This window comes from Rhamphochromis longiceps, linkage group LG19 (assembly GCF_057381845.1).
Source record: "Rhamphochromis longiceps isolate RC_006_pf linkage group LG19, R_longiceps_female_GT1.1, whole genome shotgun sequence".
Lineage (NCBI taxonomy): Eukaryota > Metazoa > Chordata > Actinopteri > Cichliformes > Cichlidae > Rhamphochromis > Rhamphochromis longiceps.
The window spans coordinates 9,734,140-9,752,817 of record NC_140575.1 but is presented as its reverse complement, the minus strand read 5'-3'; the positions used below and the strand labels follow the sequence as shown (position 1 = coordinate 9,752,817).

Here is an 18,678-nt window from a genome sequence, read left to right as displayed (position 1 = left end):
TTGATTTAATATTTCACGCAAATTGCTTTTCTTTAATTTGCATATTCCACAATTTCAACATAAAAAAGAAAAAATGGCCCACAGCAAAGATAGGTCAGCGCTTAGCAGCGTGCCCTTTGGCAAGGATCACAGCATGAAGGTGCTTTCTGTGGTGCTATGAGTCTTTCAGTTCTTGTTTGGGGGGATTTACAGTTGTTGTTTGAACACAGCAGAATGCAGTGGCACCACTCTAAATCTTCATGAAGGTCTTTTGCACTCAGACTGCGCTTTTGATTTGCCTCTCTAGCGATTCTATGAGCAATTTTCTCAAAGTTTTCCAGGTCTTCCTGACCGCAGCCTGGCCTCCACCGTTCCTGTTAACTAACATTTCTTAATTGCACTTCTAACTGAGGAAACATCCATCTTCCTACTGTCTTCTTGCAGCCTTCTCCTGCTTTGGGGGCATCAATTACTCTAATTTTCCAAGTGCAGTGCAGCTGTGTTCTCTACTGATTACTTGAGCAAGGTTTAAGGAGTGTTTATAAAGCTTTAAAATGTGCTCTACCTGACCTTTATTATGAATGAATGTGAACAAGCCACAACCTCTTGCTTAGAGTGTTATCTGCATGTGAATAATATTGAATCTTTAACTTCTATGCCTTTTGTAGATAATGAGAGCAACACTTTTTCTTTGGAGCAATTAGCTTTAAAAGACTGGAAGTCTTGTTATTGTTCAATAACATTATTTATACAAATCCGAAGCAGGAGATTTTAAGTAGGAGACATCTTTTGACATGCACACTGTAAGAAAGAAAAAGGCCATTAAACTTAAAATATCAACTGATTTCAATTCAATACATTTTTTGATTTTTTCTCTACTTTTGAGCGTTTTTATTGACTTTACTAATATTCACGGGCTGAGCACTAAGTTCTGGCATCTTCTTGTTCGACTAATTACAATAATTCTAGCTTTAATTTCATGCATTTCTACCTTTAAAAACAGAAATTCTTCTTGTTAGTCTGGTGCTAGTCTAGTGAAAATTGTAATTTCTGCTGATTGTTCACAAGTCAACAACAACAGGAAATGCATCAGAATAATAAAGTTTATTTTTGTTTTTGTTGTGTTCATGATCAAATGATCAAATCTGTGGATAAAATGATTGTTTCAGGAATATTGCAGTATCAACAAAAACTATGACCCAAAATTTGAGTTTGAGTGAAAATGTATAACACTTATCACACTAACATATTTCAGATAATTTAAAAAACATATTAGGAAAGATAAATAACCAGAATTTTTGGAAAGCTCAGTTCAGTTTCACTAGTCACACCCAGGCCTGACCACTGTCAGACCTGCTGAATCAAGAAATGACTTTAATAGAACCTTGTCACAAAGTGAAGCAGGCTCATAAAGCAACACACCATGCCATGATCTAAAGAAACAACTGACAAAACAAAGTCATTGACATGTTACCGGCTGGAAAGGATTCTAAAACCATTTCTAAGGCTTTGGGACTCCAGTGAAGCCCAATTGAGAACCTTTGAAAGGAGTGGCCATCTTACTGAAATTACTCTAAGAGTGATGAATGACTCACCCAGAAAGAAGAACTTAGAACAACATCTAAAGACCTCCACTTGCCAGAGTTAAGGTCAGAGCTCATGATTCAACAATAAGAAATTGTGTCCATGGGAAGAGGTCCAAGCCCAAATCCACTACTGGCCCCACAAAAAGAAAAGAAAAACATCTCGATGATCACTGAAATCTTTGGGAAAATATTCTGTGGACTGATGAAAGTCAGTTGAACTTCATACCACCAGTCAAGCATGGTGGTCTCGGTCTGCTTTGCTGCTTCAGGCCCTGGACGAGTTGCTGTAATTGATGAAACCATGAATTGTGCTCGCTACCAGAAAATCATGAAAAAGAATATCTGGATATCAACTCAAGCCCTGAAGCTTAAGGGCACTTGGGTTATGCAGTAGGACAATGATCCAAAACACAACAGCAAGTCCTCCTCTGAAAGTCTCAAAAAGTCAAACTTGACGTCTTTGAGTGACCGAGTCAAAGTCTGGACTTAATTCCGGTTGAGATGCTCCGGCAAGACCATAAACAGGCTGTTCATGCTTGAAACATTTTAGTGTGACTGAATTAAAACAATTCTGCAGAGAAGAGTGGGCCACAATTTCTCCACAGTGATATAAAAGGCTCATTAGCAGTTATCACAAATCCTTGAATGCAGCTCTTGCATGGGTGGCACAACTGAACGTCAGTGTTGTGCAAATTAATATTGCTACAAATGTGTTTTTCAGGGCATGCATACTAAAAGCAAAACTTGTACATTCACTCATGTTTTATTAACAATCAGTATGATTGGGCGCTACTGCCATGCCATGCACTCACAAGGAGGCGCAGATGCATGACGCATTTGGTTTTATCTGTGGAGCAGCTAGTGGGTTTCCAGTGGCATATTTTTATTTTTGAAATGGAAAACTTTTCAACAATTGTTAGTTGTTTTTTTTTTTTAATAGCATTTACATCTTAAATGAAAAACATTAGCATGTTTGTTGAGTCTGGTTCTTTTGAGGAAGAAGAATTCAGACTTTGTGTGTTAAAATCATAAAACTCATTCAAAGTGTTCTTAACTGTCTGTAATTGTATTCAAACTTAACTTCAGGTAGTTTCTGAGTTCTTTAAATTGTTTAGCAAATTTAGTTTACTTCATTTTATAATCTCCCAACAAAACATTTAGTTGATTCAAATGTGGAGGCTGGCCTCCATCCAGTTACTTGGCATCTTTAAAAAGTTGTGTTAAACAACCAGGTGCAGCATAAGGACTGACAATGCAGCGCCTCACCACTAGGGGGCAGTATGTAGCCAAAGACGATCCAAGCAGCTGCTCCCTGTGTTTCTTCTAATGGAAGACAAACAGTAATAGCAGAACCGGCCATAAAATCACAAATTCTACTTATTTGAAACCATTTAAAACAATATGATAGACATCAAAACAAGCAGGCGCTCAAATTGTTTTCATGTGTGTGGATCCTGTTTGTGATTACGTCTAATTAGGGAAGCTCGGAAAATCAGAAGTTGATCTTTGCCAACAAGCAGCTGTTTGATAAAATGCATGACTTGGTGTCAAGTGGAGATTAAATTTACAGTATCTGCTGCAGATATTTTAGCATGTATGTTGTGCTTTCAAAGCCTGTGATTGTAATGGCCTAGCTACATTTAATTACAGCACAGCTCGGTTTAAAAACAGGGACTCTTAAAAAGGACATGTTACGCAGCAGAGTGTACAAATAAACACGTGGAAGTCAGAAGGGCGAAGGAGACGCTCAGCATAATTGCACAAAAAAAAATCCCAGGGACAGAAAATGCAATGATGCCACAAAATGAGCATGCGCAGGTTGTCTTGACTTTGAAAGGAGGGCGCTCTCAGGTCAAAGTTTAAATGGAGGAAGGTCATGAAGAGGTTTTTCTACTGAGTGCTACCAAAAGCCCAAGAACTCCGGCTAAACACTGCAGGTGATAGCTCCCTGATTAGCACAAGGCGCGAGCCGGCTGCTTTAATGTGTTGCTGAAATGAAAACTTCAACACTCTCTGGCTTCAATAGCACTTACAGAGGGAATAAATTGAAGGCCATTAACTGAAGTACAGAAAATTCTCATAGCTAACAAAACCCGGTTCTGAGAATGGCAAGCAGATGGTGAGTGGGGCAAGGTTAAAGAAGACCCAAAGGTCAAGCTGCATGAAGCAGCAGAGCCAGTGGATCAAAGGCAAAATCTGGGTATCTGCTTTGTACACGAGCTGGACTGCACTGCTGACCCACCAAGTCAAGAAAGAAGGTGTTTCCCAGAGCACCTGATACTCTGTAGTAGCGAGCAGAGTGGCTGTCCTACACAGATTTTCACTCTTTTTACAATATTCTTATCCACTTGGCAGCTCCCTCCTGCTCTGGTTTTGTGCTCCGGCTCTCCCCTCCTGCCTTTCTTCTTCCAGCTTCCCTCATATTCACTCATCATCTGTGCGGGCTGACCAGACCAAAGCTGACATTGTCACAGCCCATCTCAGTCACTCACTCAATCTTTTCTTCTCCCCGCTTTTTGTTCTCTCCCTCCCACCGGCCTCAAGCTCCTAACAAAAAAAACCAAAAAAAAGATTTTCTCATTGCATTTAGAGTGTGGTCATTGAGTATGCCAACTCCTGAGTTTAAGGATTTTGCTCTTAATATTTTTTCTCCTGCCTCATTAGATGTCTCCCTGACTATTGTATGGCTCATGGCGAGAGCGCAGTGGAGAAAATGGGCTCAGCCCCAGCCAGAGATACAATATGAATTTCAATGCGAGTTGACGACTTATTCACTTTAGCCTCTGTCAGGGCATGCAGTGTGAAATACCTGAACGCCATGGCTTCCATTCATATACATTAGGCATCATTTCTATTCCCTTTCACGCGTACATCGCTAGAATTTCAAACGTTCCTCTGCTCCTGGGCCACAGCTAAGTGGAGTTTCTATTGGAGTGGAGGTGGAGGAATGCTCAGTGCTAACAGCTAAACGCCACTCATATTAGATGTCACAACAGATCTGCGTGATCTGTAAATTTCTGCTTTCTCCGCAGAATCCGTAGGAGGGAGATTACATGTTTGTGGAGTGCGTGGGTGCGCACATGCCAAGCTTGAATTAATGGCTGGAATGTAATAAACATAAATTTGTCATGATGATTTTTTTCCCCATAATTCTGTAACTTATACCTGGAATCATCTTTAAAAACACACATATGCAGAGGGAGTATCGCATTCTCTCTCATCCAGTCTATCGGGCATCACAAGTGAGACGTTCTCTCTTAGCATCTCAAATCGCGTTAGATTTCCAATTTCAAGCCCTTTATTTCATAGCTTTTTTCTCCCCAGTCTCTGAAAAAACATCTTTTCCGCATTTCAACCAACATGCGCGCAAGGTGCCTGCTTTCTAAAGGTACGGTTTGTCAGAGGCAGACTTCAAACAACCCCATTAATTGAAAATATAAGTCAATTATTTCTTAATTAAGCTCCCTCTGCTGCGGGATGCCTCTGTAGGATTTCTGTTTTTGCTCATTACCAATGAAAAGGCAGCGCGTGGGTCTGCGGGGAAACAAGTCGAGTAAATAACTTCACACCAAGAAATGAAAACGGGGACTTTTATGGCGTTAATTTTTCTGCTTTCTGTTTGTGTTCTTTTTTGTTTTTCACACCAAATTGATTTGTTGATCTGTAAATAAGCTAAGCGATAAAGTAGTCTAGACTGATAAAGGCCACATGCTCCGGATGCTCTGATAGTGACTCAGAGGGGATTATATAGCAAACTGGATGCCATCTGTTTCTGCACGGGAGACGCTCTTAATATTTGTCACCACTGTTTAAATCACAGATAGAGATACTTTCACTTACTTTTCGCTTTTCTCTTAAAATCACAGCGACAGGCTGTGCACGCACGGCTCCGTATAAACTCCTAATAAGTTCCAAGAATTGTAGCAAAAACACACTCGTTTCTTTATCACGCAGAAAACCTTCTGCTGCTTTACAGCTTGCAATTAGCCATTAATTGCAATTTTCAGCAGTAATGAAAATAATTTCAGCGAGGCTGGAAGCTCCTCAGCAGTATGTCTGGGATCATAATTTCAACAGCTCTGAACAAATGTGGTCACATCCACTACAGAGTACCGGCTATAAAATGTTACAGCCTCCCCAATAAATTTACATCCGGGGAATGGTTGACTCCTTTATGGTAAAATTACAGTGAGAGTGCGTGTCACTGTGTCATAGTCGGGCCTGGAGTTTTTTTTAATGGGTCATGCCCCTTTATCACATTAATACTCCCCTATGTCTCCTCCCTGCTCCTCATGATGCACTTTTCTTCATTCAGATCAGAAAAAAGCTGTCTGTATTATGTTTATGTTTTAGAAATACAGCCACATACAATTCACCTTTCCTCTTTGATTTTAACTGAATATATCAGGACATCTATGAAGCAAATTCACTCAGTGAAATAAGGGAGTGCTTCAATCACAAATTGGCTTTTAATGAATGAAATATCCAAGTTGAAATCCTTTAATGGTATACATTTTGTAATTTGTTGAGAGCAATATGGTCAATGGAAACAAAAATCACAAACGGCTTGAGGGTTTGAAATTTGAAATCACAGGCCATGTTCACTCCTGACAGTGTCACTCCTGATAAGATGGTAGATCGGGTCAAGGAATTTCCTTCCAGACCTGGGTCAAGACATCAGTAAGCTCCTGGACAAGTGCTATTTGATGGCTTCAGATTCACTGACACATCCCAAAGGTTCTCAGTTCGATTTAGGCCTGGAGAATGTGAAGGGCTGTCAATAGTTAATGGTATTAACATCTGTCATCACCTGGGAACTTCCTATACACTCTTGTTGGACACTGGATGTTCTCTTGAAGCAGCAGGAACTCAGGGCCCATGACACAAGCACAATTTCTGATAATGGGCGTTGTGTGATTCTTACTCTGAATCTGAATAAGTACGCGGGACCACTGTGTGCGGTAAGACCATCTCTTTTACTTCCTGTATTACCATCTACCGGCATGCATTGCCAGTGCGTAACACGTAATTACACAATCAAACAGTGAACACATACTGCCCATACAACAAATGTACCAGAGACAATTATGAATACACCACATCTCCCCTTTTAAACAAAAACAGAATATTCCTTTTCTCAGGACAGAACTTCTCTTTTTCAAAGCCATACAAGAACATCTGGCAAACAATCTGCATTACATTTTTAACCTTTTGTTTTTGTTTTCTTGTTCTTTTCTTTTCTTAACAACTCTTTTTAGCTTTATTTTACTGTGCTCTACAAAACCCTTATAACACAGTTACATAACAACAACCTTTTTTTTTTTCTTACAGATCTAACTTTTTAGGTTTAACTATTGGCCTCCCTGACTTGGTTCTGACCACATCAGTGTTAACAGGTGTAGCAGGGATCACACTGGGTGTTTGAGGCTTCTGCAACACAGGCACATTAGCAGGTTCATGCACAGGTGAACTTAAAGGAATCAAATGCACACGATTACGCCTCACAGTCCCTTGTGGTAACTCCACTGTGTATGATCGGGGTGTAGAGTGATTTTGGATAACAGTGCCTGTAGTTTTGACATCAGTCACCCAAACTTGCTCTCCTGGGGACAGGCTGCATAAAGGTTTTGCGCGGTGGCGCCTGTTGAAGTTTGCCATGTCCATCATCCTCTTCTCCCTTTCCTTTCGAGCGAGCAGTGCGTTGTCCGGCAGTGTGGGCTCCAGCTGCGATGGAAGCATCGGCAGTGTGGTTCGCAGACGTCTGCCCATTAAAAGCTCTGCAGGGCTGTATCCGGACTGCAGTGGTGTAGCTCTATAGGCAAGAAGAGCTAGATAAGGATCAGCTGCTTTTTTCAGAAGATTTTTTACAGTCTGCACAGCACGTTCTGCTTCTCCATTACTTTGCGGAAACTTGGGACTGCTTGTGATGTGAGAGAGTTAATCCCATACAGCTTATGACAAAATTTGATCCGAAGTGATTGATGGCCCTAATCACGACCTTTTGACCTCCCGCCCCTCCCTCCCCGGAAGCGTGTAATGAGCGTGACGAATCGTATCCGGAGAAGGGGGGGGGGGGGGTGGGAAACCCCCCGCGTGACGAATTATATCCTGAGAAAGGGGGGCGAACCCCGGAAGCGCGCCATCTGTTGCTAACCGTGTCGAATCGCATCCTGAAAAAGGAGGGGTGAACCCCCGGAAGAGCGCCATCTGTTGTTGGGAAAAAAAGTTTTTAGTGGGAGGGACTGCAGCGAGGGAGGAGAATAAAAACCAGAGAGGTGGAGCCCCGTCACAATTTCTAAGTCTCACACACAAGATGGATTTCCTTCTGCAGCCCCGCAGCGTTCCTGTGTCCGATGAGATCTGCTCTCCCAAAGAAGAAGGCTTTGAATATGACATATTCAATCTCGATCCGGACCTTATGACCCTACCGGAAATACTCCGGAAGTGTCTAGTCATTTTCAGACCTGTTGCGTCATGTTCCCTAAGCACAGCGGTGATGCAGCAGATGATTCTGTGATGTATAGAGAGACAGAGCGGATGTAATTTTACTTTCTTAAGCTGCACCGGCGTTTGTAATGGAAATAAAGAGTGACTTCCTGTAGAGATTTCAATAGTATTTTATTTTCCTATAATACAGACGCAGTAAAAAAAAAAACCTTTAAGATACGCCATAGCTTGTGATGAAAAGAAGAACTTTCTATCCGCTTGTAACCTACAGGCTGCCTATGTGTAAAAAATTGAATACTACTTTTCCTTTTGAGAGTCCTTTTTACAAGAGACTGAAAAAACAAACCATAATTGACGCGACAGGCGATCTTGTTTCACACACACACACACACACACACACACACACACACACACACACACACACACACACACACACACACACACACACACACACACACACACACACCCCGCGGGTCAAGGAGGAGTGAGACGGCAGAATAGTTTTTTTCTTCAATACTTTAACAATAAGTTTTCTCAATAGATAGAAAATGATGACGCTGAGGAGTCAACATCCGATATTATCATTGCTTGTAACCCGGTAAATAATTTCGTACATCTCCCCATAAAACAAGTCTTAGTGGAGAAAAGCTCATATTCGAATAAGTTTATTAAAGCACCCCCCTCTGTGGGAAAGAGTTTTTTTTTCTCAGAGTCAACCATGAGGCGAGTTTTGTCAACAGCAAGAACAACTGTTGCCCATAAAGTAAAACAAATATCCGCCTCTAAGTCGTATTTTACCGTTGCAGAATGTGGAAAACAGACAGCCCTCACAGGAGGCACCATAGTTAAAATATTTAAATTTCAACTAAATTTGTAGTAATGATCGGATTTCCTCACTTATCTACACCACACTCCTTGTCCTTGATTTCTTATCGTTCCTCTGTCCCTTAATAGAAACCACATATATAGAAACTATCCTCCCTTTCAGTTGTCTTTTGCACTTCCATATCGCAAAGCAGTTACTGTAGGTTATTTTCTGCTTATGCATTAATGTAATTAATTAACTTATTTATCCTTAAGTAAGGTAATGACTTGAGTTCTAATGCTTTTTGTCTCTTGAGTTAGCTGTCAATGTGGGATTTTTTTCCCCTTTTGTCCAGTTAAAGCTGCCTTTCATTCTTCAACACAGCTTAAACTCTAATAGGTAAGCTTTCTTGTAATTTCTTAGTTCTGCAGGCTTCTTGAAAGACATCCGAGACTCTTCTTTGGATGCTGGCTGCCTTTTGTTTTGTTTTCTGTCAAGATGATCCCACACTGCTTCGATTATCTTGAGGTTCGAACCCTGGAGAGATCAATCCATGACTGATGCGTTGTTTCATCCAGGCATACTTTGACTACATTGGCAGTATGTTTGCGATCATTGTCGTACTGAAAAATGAAGTTGAAGCCAATCAGACACTACGTGGTATTACATGGTCGATCAAAATCTGGTGGAACTTTTCTACATTCATAATTTGATTAATTTGGATAAGAGCTCCAACAACACTGGCTGAAATCCAGCCTCAAAGCACGGTAGAGTATCCACGCTGTGTTAAAGACGGCTATAGACATTCACTGTTGTATCTCTCTTCGGACCTCTTCCATGCATATTTCAAATTTGGATTCATTACTCCATAAGACATATTACAGCTGATTTCTTTTTCCAGTCAATTTCTTGTGTAATTTGGCACACCTCAGCCTTATTTTTCTCTGTTCTCCTTCCTTAAGAATGGCTTATTAACAGCCACCCTTCCAACTCAGATAACTTTTGATGAGGTTTCATGAAATGTTTACAGCACTCGAGTTACTCGCCACGGCCATCCTAAATGCTAAAAACACTAAACTTTAATTCTAAATTACGTAATTAACGTTAACCAGAAAAAACAAGCCAAAGTCGAAATGTTGCTGAGCTGACCTGTGGTATGCTATGTCTTCTAAAGCACGTATAATGTAAACAGAACTGGTCTTTGCACAGAAGCCTGTGGAGCTTCATAATTAACCTCAGTGTGTGAAGAGGACTCTCCATTTAATAATAGCTGTAATAAAATGTTCTGGCCGACGGTGTTAAACGCTGCACTTGGGTCTAGCAGGGAAGATTTCAACTTTTCAATACGAATGAAGGCTGCAAACTGATTAGATTAATGTCTGATGATCTTTTCCGTGCTTCTTCAAGTTTGTAACACCAAACATATTAAAGGATGTTGTAAGGCTCACAGGAAGAGTTTAATTAGACACACATTTACTATTTTTCTTTATACTCTTTCTTTCTTGACATGTTTAATATGATTACTATCAGAGGAGAAAATGAACCTTGTGTAGTTTAAAAACTTTTTTATTTAATCAAACTGTAATGTTGTTGAACTCTGACGGACGTGTCTTTTAATCTTGTCAACAAATCCTTAATCATCTAAATCTGCCATTTATCATCTTGTAAAATGTTCCCTCTGCTTCTGTTGCACATCTCCCCCCGACACTCTCTGCTTCACCAGCCCTGTGCAGCTGGTTCAACCCCTGCCTGCCTCCTTAAACTGGGGTGTTTAAATCTCTTTACCTCTGTTGTGAACTTCACACAAAGTTTGTGGTAACAAAATCAAACTGACGAGGATCTCGTTTGAAAAACACACACACACTCACGAGACAAAATAAAAACAGACTGCTCAAAGCAAAAGCAGAGCCCTCACAGCTGGTAGTACAAACACAGTGACAACATGCGTATTAGATACCCTCAGTGCCAAAAGCATAAATATGAAAAAATGTGATCACCAAGAATATCCTAAAAATGGCATTGAGGTGGGTGTTACAGTAAAGAAAAAAAAAGTAGCCAAATTTTCATCGGAAAATGTTGAATTTTAGTAAAAACAATGCTCTGTAGTTTGATACTGTCGTCACAGACAAAGCAGATGTTTAAAGCCTTTGGACGCACATTTGAAACGCACTCATTCTCCTTATCAGCTGGAAACATTAAAGCCGTAAAATGACTTTTTCAAACGGATAAAAACTATTGAACAGCAGCAATGTTGAGCCTGTTCCAAAATTTGAATGTACATGTGTTGAAGGTGCGGGTCTTGTTGAATTATTAAACATACTTTCTTTAATTTTTCGAGCCACAAAAACAACAACTTTTAATTTTCTTCTGCTTGAGTCTCGGCCTCGGGTAGCTCTACTTATCATTGCTCAGTCAGTCGTCTGTTTGTGCTACTTTTTTTCAAGGAGCAGTGGATTATTGGTAAGGGTGACTTTATGTGTTTAGCTACTTAAGTGGAAGTACTGTGGAAAGTTTTACCTTACATACATAGATCTACCAGTACAGCTTCTGAGGTAACTGTTTACAAAATGTTATAATCTATTCAAAGGTTCTTTGCAATTTTACATTGATAAACATTATCCTTAACACATTTGGCCCACATAAAGTACTATGGCCATCACACGGTCATTTAGAATTGTTTAAATAACTCGTGTCTTAAGTCCTTCCATCAAACAGAAAATTAAAAAAACAAACAAACATGGTTCACTTTTACATCACAAAATGTTAGAAATATAAGCCGTTCATAACAACCTGAAAGGCTGGGAGTTTAAAATGCAAACCGATGGAAGCAGAAGTAGAAGACTATAATGTCTCAGAGCACACGGTGTCTATTAATGTGTAGACATGTATAAATAAGAGCTTAATAAAGATGCTTAATTTCTTAAGAAATAAACAGGTGGAGTGATCTTTATCAAAAGTGGATGTTGCATCTGTGGCTAAACCACTGTACCCAAAAAAACTTTAAAAATCTACTGTGTGTGAGGCTGTGTAAGTAAAGCTTGCCCTTCACACCTGCGTGTAATAAACCATTTGTTGGGGGTTGTGGATTTGGCACCTCAGCATTGTGAAAGTGGGGAAACATGTTTCTGGCTGTGCATAAGATTCCTCCTTACAACTTAGAATCTCAGTTCTAAATGAAATTCAGATGTTTTTTTAAGTATGGCTAATGTATTATTTGACTTCTAAGGCACGCACACACACACACACACACACACACACACACACACACACAAGAACAACACAGAGAAGAAGAAGAGGGGGTCGTTTTACTACACATCATAAAAACGCAATCATTCATCTTCCAACTGTATCTTTCTGTTCTGTCTTTAGAATCATAGGTTGTTTACTGAGCCGTACTTTGGGAGTCATACTGTTGTGATACTGAGGAGAAAAGGGTAAGGTTTGATAGACTAAAACATTACACACACAAAACTTGAATAACCTAAAGAGTGTGTGAGACTGCTAGCTGTGTTGTTCAGCATTAAACTCATCTACAAATGTGTTAGTAAAGAGCGACTTGTACTTCTGTCCCATTAAGCAACGGTTTAACAAATTTCACTGCAAACTATAAAAGGAATCTGGATTTATATAGAACATAGTAGTGATGGATTAAGTGCAGGAAACACTAGTATAAGGTGTCTATTGAACAAATCTCCTTCAGCGTTCAAAATGACCAAAGTGAGGCCTACAGGTGTTTCTCTCGGTCGGTTGTGTTCAGGGAAAAAGCAGCTAAATACACTGAGACTGCTCCACATTGTTAGCGAGTTAACTCTGGATATCTGTAGGTTTTGTCAAACTTGGAGTGAACAAAAGCAGAAAAACAGTAAAAGATGCAGACAGTGAAAGTCTGGTTTATTTCATGAACACAATGAAACATTTTACAGTCCACAGAGCAAAGTAGCATACATGATAAATAGATACACATAACATGAGAAGTAAAACTCGTCGTCTTACCACATGTTATATTCTGTAAACTTAAAATAACCACAGAAATTAGAGTTTAGTGTTTTAAGTCATCTATTAAAAAACATGAGTCAACATTACTGAAGTGACGCTTTAACGATGCGTCTTATCACCGTGTTTATGATGATAAAACATGTTCTCTCGTTAGTAGTTGTCTGCGCTGTCACTTGTCATGAAAATGTCCAGAGCCAGGGTTCCTCTTTAATCACCATTGATCATTAATAGGGTCACAAAAGATTTGTCACATTATCCCCATAAACAAAATTGCTTTTATAGAAATCATTGTGATACAAATATTTAGATTCTTGATTCACAATGTGCACGAACTCAAAATCTTTAGAGGTTCATATTTATAAAGTATCGCAAATAATACATTTATACCATTGTATGAGCTACACTTCTTGTAAAAACTGATTGAAAAAAGCTCCTGTCGTGACCTTCCTTCTGTGAGGACACACACACACAGAGAGAGAGAGAGAGGGGGAAGATCATTAGGATTGGAGGCGTTTTTGGATTTTCACTTATTGTTGGCTTTACAGTCACATAAAATTCATTCCAATTTTTTTGCCTTTGCTTCAATTAAGGTGTTTCTTTAAATCTACAGCAGCTTCCTTTTCAAAAAGTTTACTGACATAGTAAGGAAGTAGCTAGGGAACTCAGTAAGTATGAGCAACAACAGCTTAGGGACTGTTTCTACAATAAAGAGGAATTCATCATCATCTGCAGTTCATCAAAAAAAGTGCCATTAAAAACAATTCAGCAGATCCTCAAAGTATGGATACAATCTGTTTTCAGCTGTAGAGGTACGCTTCACGTACTTATCAACATGCAGTTTAGAGGCTTGCATTAGAGTGCTTTGGTACTTGGGCCTCTTTTATTTAGCACGGTTATACCATTGTGTATTTAGCTATATAAATATGCTCAAGAGTCTATTGTATGTTTGTCATGCAATTAAAAATTCAAAAATATAATTTTTAAATCAGTAACTTTGCAAATTTAGCGCGGACCCTCACCCCTCCCTCCGGCTCCCACGGCCCCGCTGTCACCGTAAGACTCATACTCTTCCCCCACGTATGCTGCTATTTCCCCGCGCCCCAATAATTCTTGTCCTTTTTCTGTTGCAGCCTCCCACAGTCCCGTTTTCGGCGTTCCTGCGCGACTCATCTCCCGGTCCCTTGGTTTCTCGAGTTTCACGCGTGTTTTCCTTCTACCCTCCCGGGACACCTTCAGTTAAAATAAAGTTTATTTTCTCGTACTCCTGTGTGTGTTGGCTCTGCTTCTGGGTCCAGCTTGTGCGCTGAACTTCGGTTCATGACACTAATAGTTTTAAATAGAGCACCACAAACAACAGGTATTCCTTTAGAAATAAACTTTTCTTGTGTTACTTCTAAAAACTACAGATTCTTAACTCTGCAACAGTTAGACAGAGTTGGTTACAGTTAGGCCCTCAACAGTCAGCAAAACAAGTCATAAAACAATAAAAGAGGCTCCCTTATCAAGAGCATCCCAGCACTGTAGTTCCATTACAATCAGTTTCCTTTATTTTATCTTATCATGTCAGAGGCCAACTGAAACCAAGTCCACCTATATAAAAACACCCCATCAGACACACAGTAGTTTCCTCAGCACTTCACAATTCCCCCCAAGGTATAGCGTTTTAACTTTTTATTTTTTCGGATCCCAGACACAGCGGTGTGAGGTAGTTAGCACACAGTTTGGACGTGTAGAAAACATTGCTTGTTTGGAACACATCAGCAGAGAGGTAGAGTTCATAGCTGTTCATAAGAGTTTAATTTAATCAAACCTCATTTTACAGATCTAAGTGGCTCCTCATCACTAGCCAATTCACCATTTTATTTAAATATCTGAATTTTCGGAATGAGGATCCAAGCGGGACACAGAGGCTGCTTTAACGCACCAGAATGCAAATATAAATAAAAGCCTGACTATCCTGAGAGCCTAGCTGCAGCGAGACCTTTCTTTCACACGGATTCCTGGATGTGCGTTGGATCCGACTTTGCTACCCACACAGAGCGTTTCTGACAGTCGGGCGCTGCTTATACAATAGAGAAAAGCAACAATACACCGTGTTTCTCTGCTCCAAGGTAAGGATGTCTGTTATACCCAGCGCATAAATGTCTCTGTGTTAACGCTGATTATTCAAACCCTGTTGAAAATGTGACACATTTGATATCCAAAAACATTTCCTCTAAATTTGCAAAGTTACTGATTTAAAAATTATATTTTTGAATTTTTAATTGCATGACAAACATACAATAGACTCTTGAGCATATTTATATAGCTAAATACACAATGGTATAACCGTGCTAAATAAAAGAGGCCCAAGTACCAAAGCACTCTAATGCAAGCCTCTAAACTGCATGTTGATAAGTACGTGAAGCGTACCTCTACAGCTGAAAACAGATTGTATCCATACTTTGAGGATCTGCTGAATTGTTTTTAATGGCACTTTTTTTGATGAACTGCAGATGATGATGAATTCCTCTTTATTGTAGAAACAGTCCCTAAGCTGTTGTTGCTCATACTTACTGAGTTCCCTAGCTACTTCCTTACTATGTCAGTAAACTTTTTGAAAAGGAAGCTGCTGTAGATTTAAAGAAACACCTTAATTGAAGCAAAGGCAAAAAAATTGGAATGAATTTTATGTGACTGTAAAGCCAACAATAAGTGAAAATCCAAAAACGCCTCCAATCCTAATGATCTTCCCCCTCTCTCTCTCTCTCTGTGTGTGTGTGTCCTCACAGAAGGAAGGTCACGACAGGAGCTTTTTTCAATCAGTTTTTACAAGAAGTGTAGCTCATACAATGGTATAAATGTATTATTTGCGATACTTTATAAATATGAACCTCTAAAGATTTTGAGTTCGTGCACATTGTGAATCAAGAATCTAAATATTTGTATCACAATGATTTCTATAAAAGCAATTTTGTTTATGGGGATAATGTGACAAATCTTTTGTGACCCTATTAATGATCAATGGTGATTAAAGAGGAACCCTGGCTCTGGACATTTTCATGACAAGTGACAGCGCAGACAACTACTAACGAGAGAACATGTTTTATCATCATAAACACGGTGATAAGACGCATCGTTAAAGCGTCACTTCAGTAATGTTGACTCATGTTTTTTAATAGATGACTTAAAACACTAAACTCTAATTTCTGTGGTTATTTTAAGTTTACAGAATATAACATGTGGTAAGACGACGAGTTTTACTTCTCATGTTATGTGTATCTATTTATCATGTATGCTACTTTGCTCTGTGGACTGTAAAATGTTTCATTGTGTTCATGAAATAAACCAGACTTTCACTGTCTGCATCTTTTACTGTTTTTCTGCTTTTGTTCACTCCAAGTTTGACAAAACCTACAGATATCCAGAGTTAACTCGCTAACAATGTGGAGCAGTCTCAGTGTATTTAGCTGCTTTTTCCCTGAACACAACCGACCGAGAGAAACACCTGTAGGCCTCACTTTGGTCATTTTGAACGCTGAAGGAGATTTGTTCAATAGACACCTTATACTAGTGTTTCCTGCACTTAATCCATCACTACTATGTTCTATATAAATCCAGATTCCTTTTATAGTTTGCAGTGAAATTTGTTAAACCGTTGCTTAATGGGACAGAAGTACAAGTCGCTCTTTACTAACACATTTGTAGATGAGTTTAATGCTGAACAACACAGCTAGCAGTCTCACACACTCTTTAGGTTATTCAAGTTTTGTGTGTGTAATGTTTTAGTCTATCAAACCTTACCCTTTTCTCCTCAGTATCACAACAGTATGACTCCCAAAGTACGGCTCAGTAAACAACCTATGATTCTAAAGACAGAACAGAAAGATACAGTTGGAAGATGAATGATTGCGTTTTTATGATGTGTAGTAAAACGACCCCCTCTTCTTCTTCTCTGTGTTGTTCTTGTGTGTGTGTGTGTGTGTGTGTGTGTGTGTGTGTGTGTGTGCGTGCCTTAGAAGTCAAATAATACATTAGCCATACTTAAAAAAACATCTGAATTTCATTTAGAACTGAGATTCTAAGTTGTAAGGAGGAATCTTATGCACAGCCAGAAACATGTTTCCCCACTTTCACAATGCTGAGGTGCCAAATCCACAACCCCCAACAAATGGTTTATTACACGCAGGTGTGAAGGGCAAGCTTTACTTACACAGCCTCACACACAGTAGATTTTTAAAGTTTTTTTGGGTACAGTGGTTTAGCCACAGATGCAACATCCACTTTTGATAAAGATCACTCCACCTGTTTATTTCTTAAGAAATTAAGCATCTTTATTAAGCTCTTATTTATACATGTCTACACATTAATAGACACCGTGTGCTCTGAGACATTATAGTCTTCTACTTCTGCTTCCATCGGTTTGCATTTTAAACTCCCAGCCTTTCAGGTTGTTATGAACGGCTTATATTTCTAACATTTTGTGATGTAAAAGTGAACCATGTTTGTTTGTTTTTTTAATTTTCTGTTTGATGGAAGGACTTAAGACACGAGTTATTTAAACAATTCTAAATGACCGTGTGATGGCCATAGTACTTTATGTGGGCCAAATGTGTTAAGGATAATGTTTATCAATGTAAAATTGCAAAGAACCTTTGAATAGATTATAACATTTTGTAAACAGTTACCTCAGAAGCTGTACTGGTAGATCTATGTATGTAAGGTAAAACTTTCCACAGTACTTCCACTTAAGTAGCTAAACACATAAAGTCACCCTTACCAATAATCCACTGCTCCTTGAAAAAAAGTAGCACAAACAGACGACTGACTGAGCAATGATAAGTAGAGCTACCCGAGGCCGAGACTCAAGCAGAAGAAAATTAAAAGTTGTTGTTTTTGTGGCTCGAAAAATTAAAGAAAGTATGTTTAATAATTCAACAAGACCCGCACCTTCAACACATGTACATTCAAATTTTGGAACAGGCTCAACATTGCTGCTGTTCAATAGTTTTTATCCGTTTGAAAAAGTCATTTTACGGCTTTAATGTTTCCAGCTGATAAGGAGAATGAGTGCGTTTCAAATGTGCGTCCAAAGGCTTTAAACATCTGCTTTGTCTGTGACGACAGTATCAAACTACAGAGCATTGTTTTTACTAAAATTCAACATTTTCCGATGAAAATTTGGCTACTTTTTTTTTCTTTACTGTAACACCCACCTCAATGCCATTTTTAGGATATTCTTGGTGATCACATTTTTTCATATTTATGCTTTTGGCACTGAGGGTATCTAATACGCATGTTGTCACTGTGTTTGTACTACCAGCTGTGAGGGCTCTGCTTTTGCTTTGAGCAGTCTGTTTTTATTTTGTCTCGTGAGTGTGTGTGTGTTTTTCAAACGAGATCCTCGTCAGTTTGATTTTGTTACCACAAACTTTGTGTGAAGTTCACAACAGAGGTAAAGAGATTTAAACACCCCAGTTTAAGGAGGCAGGCAGGGGTTGAACCAGCTGCACAGGGCTGGTGAAGCAGAGAGTGTCGGGGGGAGATGTGCAACAGAAGCAGAGGGAACATTTTACAAGATGATAAATGGCAGATTTAGATGATTAAGGATTTGTTGACAAGATTAAAAGACACGTCCGTCAGAGTTCAACAACATTACAGTTTGATTAAATAAAAAAGTTTTTAAACTACACAAGGTTCATTTTCTCCTCTGATAGTAATCATATTAAACATGTCAAGAAAGAAAGAGTATAAAGAAAAATAGTAAATGTGTGTCTAATTAAACTCTTCCTGTGAGCCTTACAACATCCTTTAATATGTTTGGTGTTACAAACTTGAAGAAGCACGGAAAAGATCATCAGACATTAATCTAATCAGTTTGCAGCC

The 18,678-nt window shown here is 39.2% G+C and overlaps 1 long non-coding RNA gene across 1 annotated transcript; it reads left to right on the top strand.

Moving 5' to 3' along the window:
* Positions 1-13,549: 13,549 nt before the first annotated feature.
* Positions 13,550-16,165, top strand: LOC146646168 (uncharacterized). Its single transcript, XR_014908923.1, has 2 exons — positions 13,550-14,924; positions 15,585-16,165. It is a non-coding gene; the product is annotated as an uncharacterized LOC146646168 (long non-coding RNA).
* Positions 16,166-18,678: the final 2,513 nt, after the last annotated feature.